The following is a 12425-nucleotide window of genomic DNA, read 5'->3' as shown; positions in this document are numbered from 1 at the left end:
TACAACTGCCTGTAACCCCAGTTCCAGGGGATCTGATGCAGTTTGGCACCAGTACACACCATATACACACATGCCCATAAGTGAAAACAAACCTTAGGCGGGGGTGGGGGGGTGGGTCAGGAAATGTCTACAGCCTACCTTCCGGTCTAGCAATAAGAGATCTCTACAGGGGTTCCCCTAGTCTCAATAAAACTTGTTCCCAGGTACTCACCTTTCAGAACCCACGGAAGTTAAGAGAGAGCCCGAGAGTTTCGAACCGCATTTTGTTATAATGGATATATCCTGCTCATAATTGCTTGGGCAAAAGTTTTATGCTTGAACTGATGACACTGGAATTGGTAAAGCTAGTGTGATAGTCTTTGTAGGAAAACCAGAGATTAGTCAGGACAGGGTGAGATCGTGTTCTGTGACTGTGAGCACTTGTGGAGTTTTGTGGGAGTCAGCATTCTCAAGTTGGCAGGCTTGATGCAGGCACCACTGCCCTCCTGAGCCATCTTCCCAGCTCCAGTCTCCTATTCTGTAAAAGTGAATTTAAACAATTTAATTGTCTCGTGTGTTATTCTTGTAGAACCTTATCCATCATAACCACCTTGTAAATGATAGCCATAGTTTAAAAATACCGTGACTATTTATTACTTGAGTCAATGAATAGACTCTGTTCAAAGAAAAACAAAGTTGAATTTTATAATCCGGGAAGACTTCATGAGTGAATGGGTTATCTAAAGCTGTAGAGAAACTTATTAGATATAATTGCCACCTAATCTCCCAGCGAACATTCCCTTTGTGTATGCCAGCCACTGTTCAGGCTCTGAGGATGGTTCTTACTCAGTTTACACTCTGGGACGGGGCAGGAGTAGTAAATCACTCAGGGAAAGGATTTCAGAGGTTTGGGAAGTGCCCGGACTGCAGTCATATAAACCCAGCGTCTTGTGCTACCTGAGTCACAGGGTGACTTCAAGACCCACATGAACAACTTGGCAATACTGTCCACACTTGCAAAGAAAGTCTAGGGCTGTAGCTTAGTGGCATGGCACTTGTCTGGCTTATGCAAGGTCTTAGGTTCAATTCCTAGTAATGCAAAAAGGAAAAAAAGTATAGTGGGGTTTGCGGGTGGAAAGACTGTGAAAAGTGATGTGCAGAGAGGATGTATTACAGATGGACTGGCCCTGGGCGTGTGTAGTGGGGGTGTCACGTACACTAGCTGAGTATGCAGCAAGTATATGAACAGCCACTAAAGGAACAAGGCATCTGCCTCTGGATTCACTGTGGAGTTCTTAAAAGCCCTGTAATATACTGAACTTGAACTTCTAGATCGGTGCTATGGAGACTATAAAATTAATATTTATTGAGCACCCACTATATGGGCAAAGTGGGATTTTAGATTTCCAGGCACCTCATAGGGTGGATACTGTGGAGGAAACAGGGGCATAGGGAATTTGATTTGCTCAGAGTCCCTGAGCCGAGAAGGCTAGAACTTGCTCCAGAGCCTTTATCTTATCTGACTCCTACTTTGCTAAGATGAGGTGATTAGCTCACTCACCAGAGTCAGAAAGCAGCTCCAGAGATCATATTGAAGTACTGCGCTGTGTAGGCAGTCGTCATTGATTCTTAGCTGGTCTGAAAAGAAAAGGTAGGTAGTATTGTTTGTTCAGTGTTCACCTCTGCTGGGCACAAAAATACTGATAGGGAATAAAGACACCCACAGTCTCACCTTTATTGGAGAATATATATCTATAATCTATATCTATGCCTATATCTATATATCTATATACTATCTATCTCTCTTTCTCTCTTCCACTCAAGTTAGAACCTTAGCAGTTGGAATTTGTGACAGACTGCATTCCCTTGTCTCTGACCTCTGGCCTCTGTCAGAGACTCCCCATTTCCACATCATGTTAATGTTTGCTGCAGAAGTGGGGTCTTTGCCTTGGCGATGACAAGTTCTATCAGGCGCTGATATTTTCAAATGAAGTGTGGTTTCAGAGGCTGCTGAAAAAAAGAAAGAAAGAAAGAAAGAAAGAAAGAAAGAAAGAAAGAAAGAAAGAAAGAAAGAAGGAAAGAAAGAAAGCCTAAAACCAAAATAAAAACCCGGGAAAAACAATTCTCCGCTAAGAGAATTTGGCTACTAAAACTACAACTCCTATCCTGGCGGCTGAATCACCTGGTATGGAGAATCATTTTCTTCTAAATCATGCCACTCCTGACCAAATCAACCAGGGCAGTTCAAAACCAAAGCCAATGAGAGGCACCTGGGCGGCTGCTGACAGTGGGGAGGCAGGCAGGCCGGTTGCACGTCAGTGACCTCCCAGGCTGCTAGGCTGGACTTTCCAGCTTCATATCTCCTCCCTCGGGACCTGGGTGAGAGAGGTGGCCTTTCCACTCCTGCGCCTGAACTTAGGCAGAGAACATTGAGCTTACAACTCCTGCTTAGTGTTCAGATGTGTGCGGTGTGCAGAACGGGCTGGTTTTGAGATTTATTTGCCCTGGGGAACGCTGCTGTTCCTCGGCCTAAGCTTAATGGGTGAACTTTGGACTTCAGGGAGAGGGGCTGAGCCCTTTTGTAATCTCTTGATTCATGACTCATTTTCCGCATCTGGATGAGAGAGAGGTTAAACTCTTCCCACCCACTGAATTTTAGATGGCCTGTCAAGCAGGTGGCTCTCTTTACCGTAATCTCCTGCTCTGTGCTTTTATGTATGATTAAAAACAAACACCCTTGTTTTACTTGTGTAGGTGTTTTGCCTGCATATATGTCTGTGTATGCCTGATGCCCTGGAACTGGGGTTGCAGAGGCTTGTGAGCAGCCGTGTGGGTGCTGGAAATAAAACCCAGGTCCCCTGGAAGAGCAGCCGGGACTCTTAATCCCCGAGCCACCTCTGCAGTCCTGGAACTTTTTTTTGTTTTGTTTTTTTGGGGGGTTTTTTGTTTTTTTGGATTTTGGTTTTTTGGAGACAGGGTTTCTCTGTATAGCCCTGGCTGTCCTGGAACTCACTCTTTAGACCAGGCTGGCCTTGAACTCATAAATCCACCTGCCTCTGCCTCCCAGAGTGCTGGGATTACAGGCGTGCACTCCTGCTCCTGGTACTTTTCATTAAAGCTGGGCATGTACTGAGTGATTCTTGCCTTAAATTCTCAGAGCAAGTCTGTAACTGGCCTGGTAGGAAGAGGGATATTTGAGTTTGTGTCTCTCCTGTTGGCTGTCAGACCATGGCCTCCAAGACATCAGAATTTTCCTGAGAATCTCATATGGTAAAAAGAAAGCTGAAGTCTGGTGCCACCCAAAGTAGAAACCTGAAGTTTCACACAATTGGGACACCTTGTCAGATGGCCTTTCAGGAGAGGCTGAAGCTGAGGCAGTCATGGGTCAGGGACAGGCAGGGGCACACCCGGACAGCAACTCTTCGGTTAAGCATTCCTCTGGTCCTTTACTTAAACCTAAACCTCCTGTCAGGACCCCAAGATGGGCTTGGAGATGATGGGGTTGGGTTGCTGGATCTCTTTGATGTTCTTCTGTAATGTGGAGACTTTTCACTGTCATTTTAATTAGCTTATTGAAGATAAGTGATCAAGTGTCTATCTGGTTAGGAATGCCAAGCTTTGACACTAGTAACCTTGGCAACAAATCTTAATTGAAAACAGCAATAACAACAAAAAGTCTACAACTTTCCTGAGTGAGCCCTTCCCTAAGCTTTCTTACCTCTTCTGCTGAACACTGTGAGAAATGTCACAGCAGGCAGACAAGTGGGCCCTTATTTCTGTGACTTACAAAAGCAGCAACAACAACAAAACAAAACAAAAAAAAGAAAAAAGAAAGAGAAAAAACCCCCACCATGTATGGTTTTGCAAATTGGGTGACTTCTTCAGGCCAATAATTTGCATTTGCAGAACAGAACTTGGGAGGTCTTTCCTGTTCAGGTCTAGAAATGAATGCGGTCTGGTTTAGAGTGTGAACTTTTCTGATCAGGGGAAAGTTTATGGGAAATTTGGTAGTGACTCTGAGGCCTCCTGGTCCCAATGTTGGCTTCATAAAGTACTTCTGTTTCTGTGGGTAATTTCTACATGCCCAAAATACTCCAACTTCGTCTGAATGACCGTGGGCCATCTAGAATGTATCGTGAACAATCAATGTGGACTTACTTCTTTGAACTGGACAGTCATTTTTGTCTGCTTACTTAGTTTGCTTGGGCCTAGCTAGGTAGCACAGACCGCTCTGGAATTGGCCGTCCTCCTCACTGTGCCTCAAGGATGGGAATTACAGGTGTGAGCATTGCAAGTGAACAGCTCTGAGGGTAAAGTGTCCCCAGTGGAAGTGTAGCAGCTCTGAGGTGAATGAAATGTATCCCGGCAGTCAGGAGCCAAGGAATACCACAAAGTGATACCACACAACAAACCTGACAAAGAATTATTGGGAAAGACACAAGAGAGTGGCTGACTCTGCCTTAGCAGGCTTCATTTAGGGTTTCTTGGTGGTGGAGTTTTCAAGATTTCGAGTTCTGAGCTTGGTGTAAACCCAGGGATTGTTGGAGTTTCAAGCTCAGGGGCTGGTGGGGTTTCAACCCTGGGTGTGAGCTCGGGCCTTTAACCCTTCAGGCACCAAGTCTGGCTCTATTTGCATTGTCTCATCCTCTTGGTTCTTCAGTGCTGTTCCAAGGACTACATATTTTAATTCTTTGGTTCCTCCTGCCGTCTTTTATAATGAGGCACAGAGATGCCAGTTTACTTCTAAGTAGCCTTGGAGACAATTCCCATTGGTTCCCAGTAGCCATTCCTCCTAGGATCATCCCTGTGTAAATATTTTCTCTTAGTCAAGACCACCTTTGTTGTCAATGACTAGAGTAACGATACAATGTCACTTCTGTGATGATGTCACAGAAAGGGCCCAGTCTCTCAAAGGCAGCTCCACTGCTGTATTCAAAATACTATAAATTAGATGACATGAAAGAAAAAGCCTCGATTTCTCACAGTTGTGTAGAACTGGGCAGGCCAAGCTCAAGGCCGGAGGTTAAGGTTCCGATGAGGTCCGGCAGTTCTCCCTCCTGTCTTTATGCTGTGAGATAGGAGGCAAGTTCTCTTGTCATTTTTCATTAATTAATCTCTGCTATGACCTCCTCTAATACTAACGAGGCAGAGTTTCAGTATGCTTTGGGAAGTATGCAAAAATTTTGTCCCCACCTCTCTCTGAGCCTTCTTTGTAGGTGCAAGCAGCTACTATCCTCTTGGACATAAACTACCCAAAGAGCCTCAGGGCCGGGAGCCGCTGTCTGTGATCACCAGCCATTGAGGACCCTGCCAACAGCGAGTGCATTTGTAGTGGATTCACAAGCTGAGCCTCGTGGCTACTGTAGCTCTGACTGACAATTGACTGCACTTGGGAGACCAGGGGCCAAGAGTGCAGCTGAGCTGAATCTCAGAAACTGGAGAAAAGCCTGTTAACCATTCCAGTCACTGTCCTCAGATCAGTTGTTACACAGAAGTACGTCATACGGCTGCCCAAATTCACAGAATGTGTACTGAAAAATCCCAAATGTAGAACGTCTACTTCGTCCCTATTAATGATTTTTATTATATATGTAATTATTTAAGAGTAAATCTATGATTATAATTGAATGAATATTGTAATATAGTTATAAACTCAGAGACTGACTACCAACAACACTAGAATTCTTTTATTAAAATATAATTTTTAGAGTTTTTTTTTAGGTGTATAAATGCTTTAAATCATGTGTACTACTTGTGTGCCTGCTGCCTGAGTCTTGAAGAGGATATCAGATTTTTCTGGAACTGGAGTTAGGGTGTTGTCAGCCACCATGTGGGTCTAGGAACTGGACCCAGGTCCTAGGTCCTCTGTAAGAGCAGCAAGTATTCATAACCACAGAGCCATCTCTCTGGTGATTACATGGTAATTAAAAGCTCTAAAAGTTGTGAATGAATGCAGTCATCATTTAGATTGGACAATTTCGATGTCTATCAATAGAAAAGTGATCTATAGAAAGGAAGAGAAAGCCATCCTATAAAATCGTGTGCAATTTGTGAAAAGTTTCTAAAACTAATTGCTACATGAAGATAAGTTCCCACACGCCAAATGCTCCCAGTTACATAAAAGGAGCCACACAAAATGAAACTACTGTCTCATCATAACAACATGGAAAGGTCTGGAAGCCAGTGAAGGACAGCACAGAGGGTGTCCTTCAGATCGGGGAATTTTTACTCTGTTTCTATGGTTCTTTATTCTCTTCTTTGTGCAATGAGAATTTATGCATGTGTTTTTTATGGTCCTACAAAAAGATGACCTTGCTTTTCTGGAATCATTCAGCATAGGATTTATTTAGCTAAGATTTATATTTATTTAGCTATTTAGGATGTGTTTACCCACCATTATGGGAACCAAAATGGTGGTGCAAGTCAAAGAGGTAGAACTTGTCCTGCTATAACGTTTGCGTGTGGGAGGTGAGGTGACTTGCTGAAATCTTTAGATTTGGTGTGGTGTGTGTGTGTGTGTGTGTGTGTGTGCCACATGTGTACAGATGCTCATAGAGGTCAGGCATGAGCATTACATTCCCTGGAACTGGAGTTCCATTGGACTGTGTACTGTCTAATGTGGCTGCTGGGCAGGGAACTGGGGTCCTCTGGGAGAGCAGCAGTACTTTTAAATGCTCAGCCATCTCTCCCGTACCTGAAATTGGTGTTTTAACAAGAGTAATTCAGGGACAGTGAGATGGCTCAGTAGGCAAAACAGAGGCTGAACAAATGTGGAAACCAGAACTCAGTACCTAGAACCCTCTTAAAGGTGGAAGGAGGGAAGTGAGCCCACCAAATTCTCCTCTGCCCTTGAAATAGGCTTACCTACTTCACACACACACACACACACACACACACACACACACACACACACACGCACGCACACACACACACACACGCACACGCGCACATGCACATGCACACGCACACACATGTACATGTGCACACACACGCGTGCACGCACACACACCTGGAACATTTTACACACATGCGCGCGCACACACACACGCACACACACACACACACACACACAGAGAGAGAGAGAGAGAGAGAGAGAGAGAGAGAACAAATTACCTAAGATCTAAGATGGAGGGCTTGAGGCCCAAGAAAGGCTTCCTGGGTCAAGCAGAAATGGAGCCCCAGGCAGAGGTGAGATCAGAGCTATGAGTCAAATTGTGGCCATTGGTCAGATGAAAAACTGCAAAGATTATTGAGTCCGTGTCAAAGCTTGACTTCTTAGGGAGATAATTGCGCAGGGACGCAATATTAAGGATGGCTAACTCTTACACAGCTCACTCGTCAGTGCACACTTAACCCTTCTGAGAACGGCGCATGCTGTCATTTCATTTTATGGTTACGTGAAGCAAGGATCTGAGTGTAGTACTTCACAGCAGGTCCCACAGCTGGGAAAGGGCCGAATCCTGATCTGGGAGGGGCCTGTTTTAGGGCCAGTCTGTACTTTTAAGTATTCAGCTCTCTTGCTAGGAATGCTTTGGAAAAACCTTGTGAGAGTTGGGAAAGAGGAGGCAGAAAAGCGCTTCCTGGACAAGCATGAGGACTAGAGCCAGGGTGAAGAAAGTGATGAGCTAAGAAGGGAGTAGAGGCGCCTTGCCAAGAAGGTATAGTGCCTGGAGCACCGAGTACTGTGCTCCCCGTGGCCGCCATCTTTGTGTGTGCACTCCCATGGGCACACATGCCATGTGTGCACATGTGTAGGCTATAGGAGGACACAGATACCTTCTTCCTTTGCTCTCTGCTTTACTCCCTTGAGACAGTGTCTCCCACTGAACTGTTTTGGGTAGGCTCAGTGGTCCTGAGCTCCTGAGATCTACCTGTCTTCAAGTCCCCCACTGTGGTGGTTTGAACAGGTATGGCCCCTTATAGACTCATGTGTTTAAATGTTTGGCCCTTGTGGAGTGGCCCTACTAGGAGGTGTGGCCTTGTTGGAGCGGGTGTGGCCTTGGAGAAAATTTGTTACCTTGGGGGTGGGCTTTGAGGTTTTCTATGGTCAAGCAATGTCCAGTGTGAACTCAGTCTCCCATGGAAGACAGTGTTGTCTTGGATGCCTTCAGATCAAGATGTAGAACTCTCAGCTCCTCCAGCACCATGTCTGCCTGCACACTGCCGTGCTTCCTGCCATGATGATAATGGACAAACCTCTGAAACTGTAAGCCAGCTGCAATTAGATGTTAGCCCTTATAAAAGTTACCTTGGTCATGGGGATGTCCTTTCAGCATTGGAAATCTTAATAAGATTCCCACCCAACGGTGGAATTACATACACTGCCAGCCATGCCTGACTTTATACATAGGTGCTGGGGGATCAAACATTGGTCCTTGTGCCGTAAATGTTCTTATCTACTAAGCCAATTCCTTCCAAACTCTTGAGTGTGACTTGTATGTCAGGCTTGATTCCTACCCTTAGATAGTTTGAAAAGTGAAGGAAGGCAGAGAGAAAGAGTCCTAAGCTCTGCATGCCCATGTTTGACGTGGGGTTCCCTGGGGGCTCATTCATGTTGGATGTGAACACTGAGACTCAGCAGACGTTGACATGATCTTGAGGTCTCCAGTAATACATTCATTTCCTTTGGTATCAGTTTGAACACATTGCAAGCCCAATAACAGGCTGACTTGGGGTTTACTGCTGAGAACAGACACCATGACCAAGGCAACTCTTATAAGGACAGCATTTAATTGGGGATGCTTACAGGTTCAAAGGTTCAGTCCATTATCATCAAGGTGGGACTATGGCAGCATCCAGACAGACATAGGGGTGAAGGAGCTAAGAGTTCTACCTCTTGTTCTGAAGGCAGCTAGGAAAAGACTGGTTTCTAGGCAGCTAGGAGGGTCTCAAAGCCCAAGTCCACAATGACACACTTCCTCCAACAAGGCCATACCTACTCCAACAGGGTCACACCTCCAAATAGTGCCACTCCCTGGGCCAAGCATATACAAACCATCACACAGGCTGTCATTGAGTAATAGGAAAGATGGTACTAAGAGAGAGCCTCTAACTCTGTGCTAGATAGTAGGTAATTTTTAAAGTTGGTTCTCTGGGTGTCCTTATTGGAGAAATTCATAAAAGGTAGAGAAATTTGTGCATGTATCTTTCTCCCAGAGTTTCCAGGTCCCCACAAACATACTGCTTTCCTCTGTATTCTTGGATTTAGTGGATGGCCCAGTTTATTGCCTTTATGTTCCTGCTGGGGTCCTGGAGTTGTCCTCTCTCCTTCCAGCCCAGCCTGGCCTTGCCTCCAGATCATGTGAACAAGGGGCACTGCTTGCCATCCATCCTGACTGGGCCTACCTTTACCAGCCCCTCCCCGAGCAAGTGCCCTGGACCTGCTTCCACCACCTCCACCAGCTTCTCCGCCTATTCCAGAACACACACACAACCATGTGTTAGAACTGGAATACAGCTTGTCCCATCTGACACTCTGGCTGAAATGTGATCGCCACACAGCAGTGTTTGTGGTGGGGGGGCTTTGGGGCAGTGATTGGGTCATTAAAAGGGATTGATAGTCTTCTCAGGGGCTACAGGCAGTTTCTGTAAAGTCTGCCCCTTGTGTATTTCCTCTTCACCAGTTGCCTTTCTACTTTTCTGTGTGTGAAGTCTTCCACAGACACTGAGCAGATTCTCATACCAGGCTCTTAGGTCCCCCCCAGTTTCCAGACCTATGAGCCAAAATAAACGTTCATTCTTTATAACTCACCTAGGCTCAGGAGCAGTCATCCTTTGGCATCTCGAGAAAATTGGTTTCAAGATACCCCCACTCTCAACCCCATACCTAAATCTATGCTCAAGTCTCACATATAGTCTTGAGCAGTGTTTTCATATAATCCCTATGCCTCCATGATATCAAGTTTGTGGATTACTTAAAATGCCTAATACAATGCAAATGTTAAGCTGTTCTGACAGCGTGGTTGTTATACTGTACTGCACAGGGAATAATGACCACCAGCGAAAAGGTCTATAAGTATTCAGTATGCATTCTTTTCTGTTCACAGTTAGGTGAATCCATAGATCTAGAATCTGTAAGTGCAGAAAGCTGACTGGATTCCGTTTTAATAATGTGTAATGAACTCTGCAGCCCAGGGCACTGAGTGAGACACAAACATTTGCCATATTGGAGCATTCACCATGTGTGAAAGTGAATGTTTTCTTCACGCTGCTCCTGGGTCACATCTGCTGTATCTTCTTTTGTTTACACAATATGAAACTTGTATCAGACAGATTTGGGAAGTCTTGCTTGGAAAGCTAGGGAAGTGGTGCCGGCAGCCCTATGAACCTAGACTCAGGTGCTTGGAAGCATCAGTAAGCAGGCAGCTAATGCTTTCCAATTCTTCCTCATGAATAATTTACTGGATTCTTTCTCTTTCTGCAAACTGTTTCTTGCTGCTTCCCAGAATGCAGGGTCAAAAGCCAGCAGCCTACAGATTTCAGTTTCTACAGTTCTCAGTGGGACAAGGCATCTTAGATCTTAAATTCCAGTTCAAATCTCAGGAGAAACTATTGATTTGGCCAGCCTAGGCCAGATGACTCTTCCCAGTACAGTCAGCCAAGGCTGGGCAGAGAAGCTGCCTCTATGTGCAAATATGGCTATGTTCTATGTTGGTAGATTAAAAACAAAATTCTAATGAGGGAAAGTCAAGGTAGGCCTGATGATTTAAAGGTTGTCCTGTATATCAAGAACAGTTCCTTGTCCTCGTGGAAATTAAGTGGTGAGTTGTCCTTAGCACAAATAAATACGAAATGTTGGTTTTTTTTTTTTTTCTGAAAGTAATTTTGTAATTTAACATCGAGATATTGATCCTGGCTTTAAAGAAACATTCAGTTTTAACTTTCCTATGGCATATGTACTCCAAATGAGAACAGAGAGGTTTTTTAAAAGGAGTGAAGGTAGTCAGGACTGCTTGGGGACATGTCCCTGTGTTCAGTGGAAACTGGGATTAGGTAGTTATATTGGTTACTTGCCATGCTGCTTTGACAAATGTCTGAGAAAAGATGCTGAAGGAAGGAGAGGCTTATTTCCATTGAGGTGGCAGCAGGAGTAGGGGAGGGGGGGTCACCTTGTGCCCTCAGTCAGGTACACTGCGGCCAGCTCCTGCCTTTGGCTCTTTTGCATTGTCCTAGACCACGAAAGGCTACTGCTCACATTTAGAGTAGATCTTCTTACCCCATGGACCCTAATCTAGATAATTCTTCACGAATTTGCCTGGAGATTTATTTCTGAAGTGATCCAAAATCTCAACTAGTTGACAATCAAGAGTAATCATTAACACCGTAAAGGATGAAGTTTCAATTGAAGAAAGGAAACACAAAAATAAACAAATTTAGATTTGATCCACTAAAGGCAGGAAATTAAAGTAAAAACTGGGTGTGTTCTGGATCCTGTGGCTTATAGACTGTCATTTGGAAACCGACAGCAATAGAACTAGTGTAAGTGGATGTGTGCGTGCGCACGCGTGTATAGCATTCACCTCTAAGACTGATAAATGTTCTCGAGTGTCACATTAGGGAACCACTCTGATTTCAATAAGACTGACTTCATAGCTGGAGATTAAACACATCACCTAAACCAGGACCTCCTATATAACACCTGCATGAAGACATTTCTGTCTGTTGGGCATTGTTCAAGTTCATATACATATCTATGACACATATGTTGTGAATGGGGGCTTCTTTGAGTGTGATGGTTTGTGTACCACCAAAACTGCCCAATCAGGTAGAATAATTTCCTGGCCACAGATCCAGGAAGTTCCCCACCAAGCCCATAGAGTTAATCATACCACACACAAGGTTTGTCTCCGAGTAGTGTTGACGCAGAGGAAAAAAAGCTAAGAGGAGTTAGCCAATGAAGTTTTTGGGGCTCTTGATGCAGCCAGGCCTGGAGCTATAGAATTTCCCTGGGGTTTTTATTAATCATGCTACCAAACATTGTGGAGAAAGATAGTTTCTCATGGCTTGCGGTTGCTCTTATTCATGATGTTGGTAAGACAAGAACACAGGCCCTCTCTGCTCCTTACTTGGGCCATTTCACACATCTGGCAAGCAGTTGTAAGGAATAAGATGATGTCTTCCTCCAGAACAAAAAGCAAACTTACTATTCTGTTATGAAACACACTGATTTGTACATTTATGTGTTTTTACTTTATTTTATTTTATTTTTTATCGAAAATAAATAGTTTGATACAATATGTTCTAGTCATGGTCTCACCTCTCTCATCTCCTCCAAGATGCTCCTCACCTCAACAAACTCTCTTACTGCTTGCTCTACATGTGAAATGAGATGGATTTTATAAGCTAAGTGTGCTGCTGCTGCCATGAAGACCTACTGTGCGCAAATATCCTTCTGGGCCATGTTATTTCATCCTGCAGGACTCAGGACGGCCCGAAAGTGAAAGATT

The sequence above is a fragment of the Apodemus sylvaticus genome, chromosome 4, assembly GCF_947179515.1.
Source record: "Apodemus sylvaticus chromosome 4, mApoSyl1.1, whole genome shotgun sequence".
Classification (NCBI taxonomy): Eukaryota; Metazoa; Chordata; class Mammalia; order Rodentia; family Muridae; genus Apodemus; species Apodemus sylvaticus.
Note: the sequence above shows the minus strand (reverse complement) of the source record.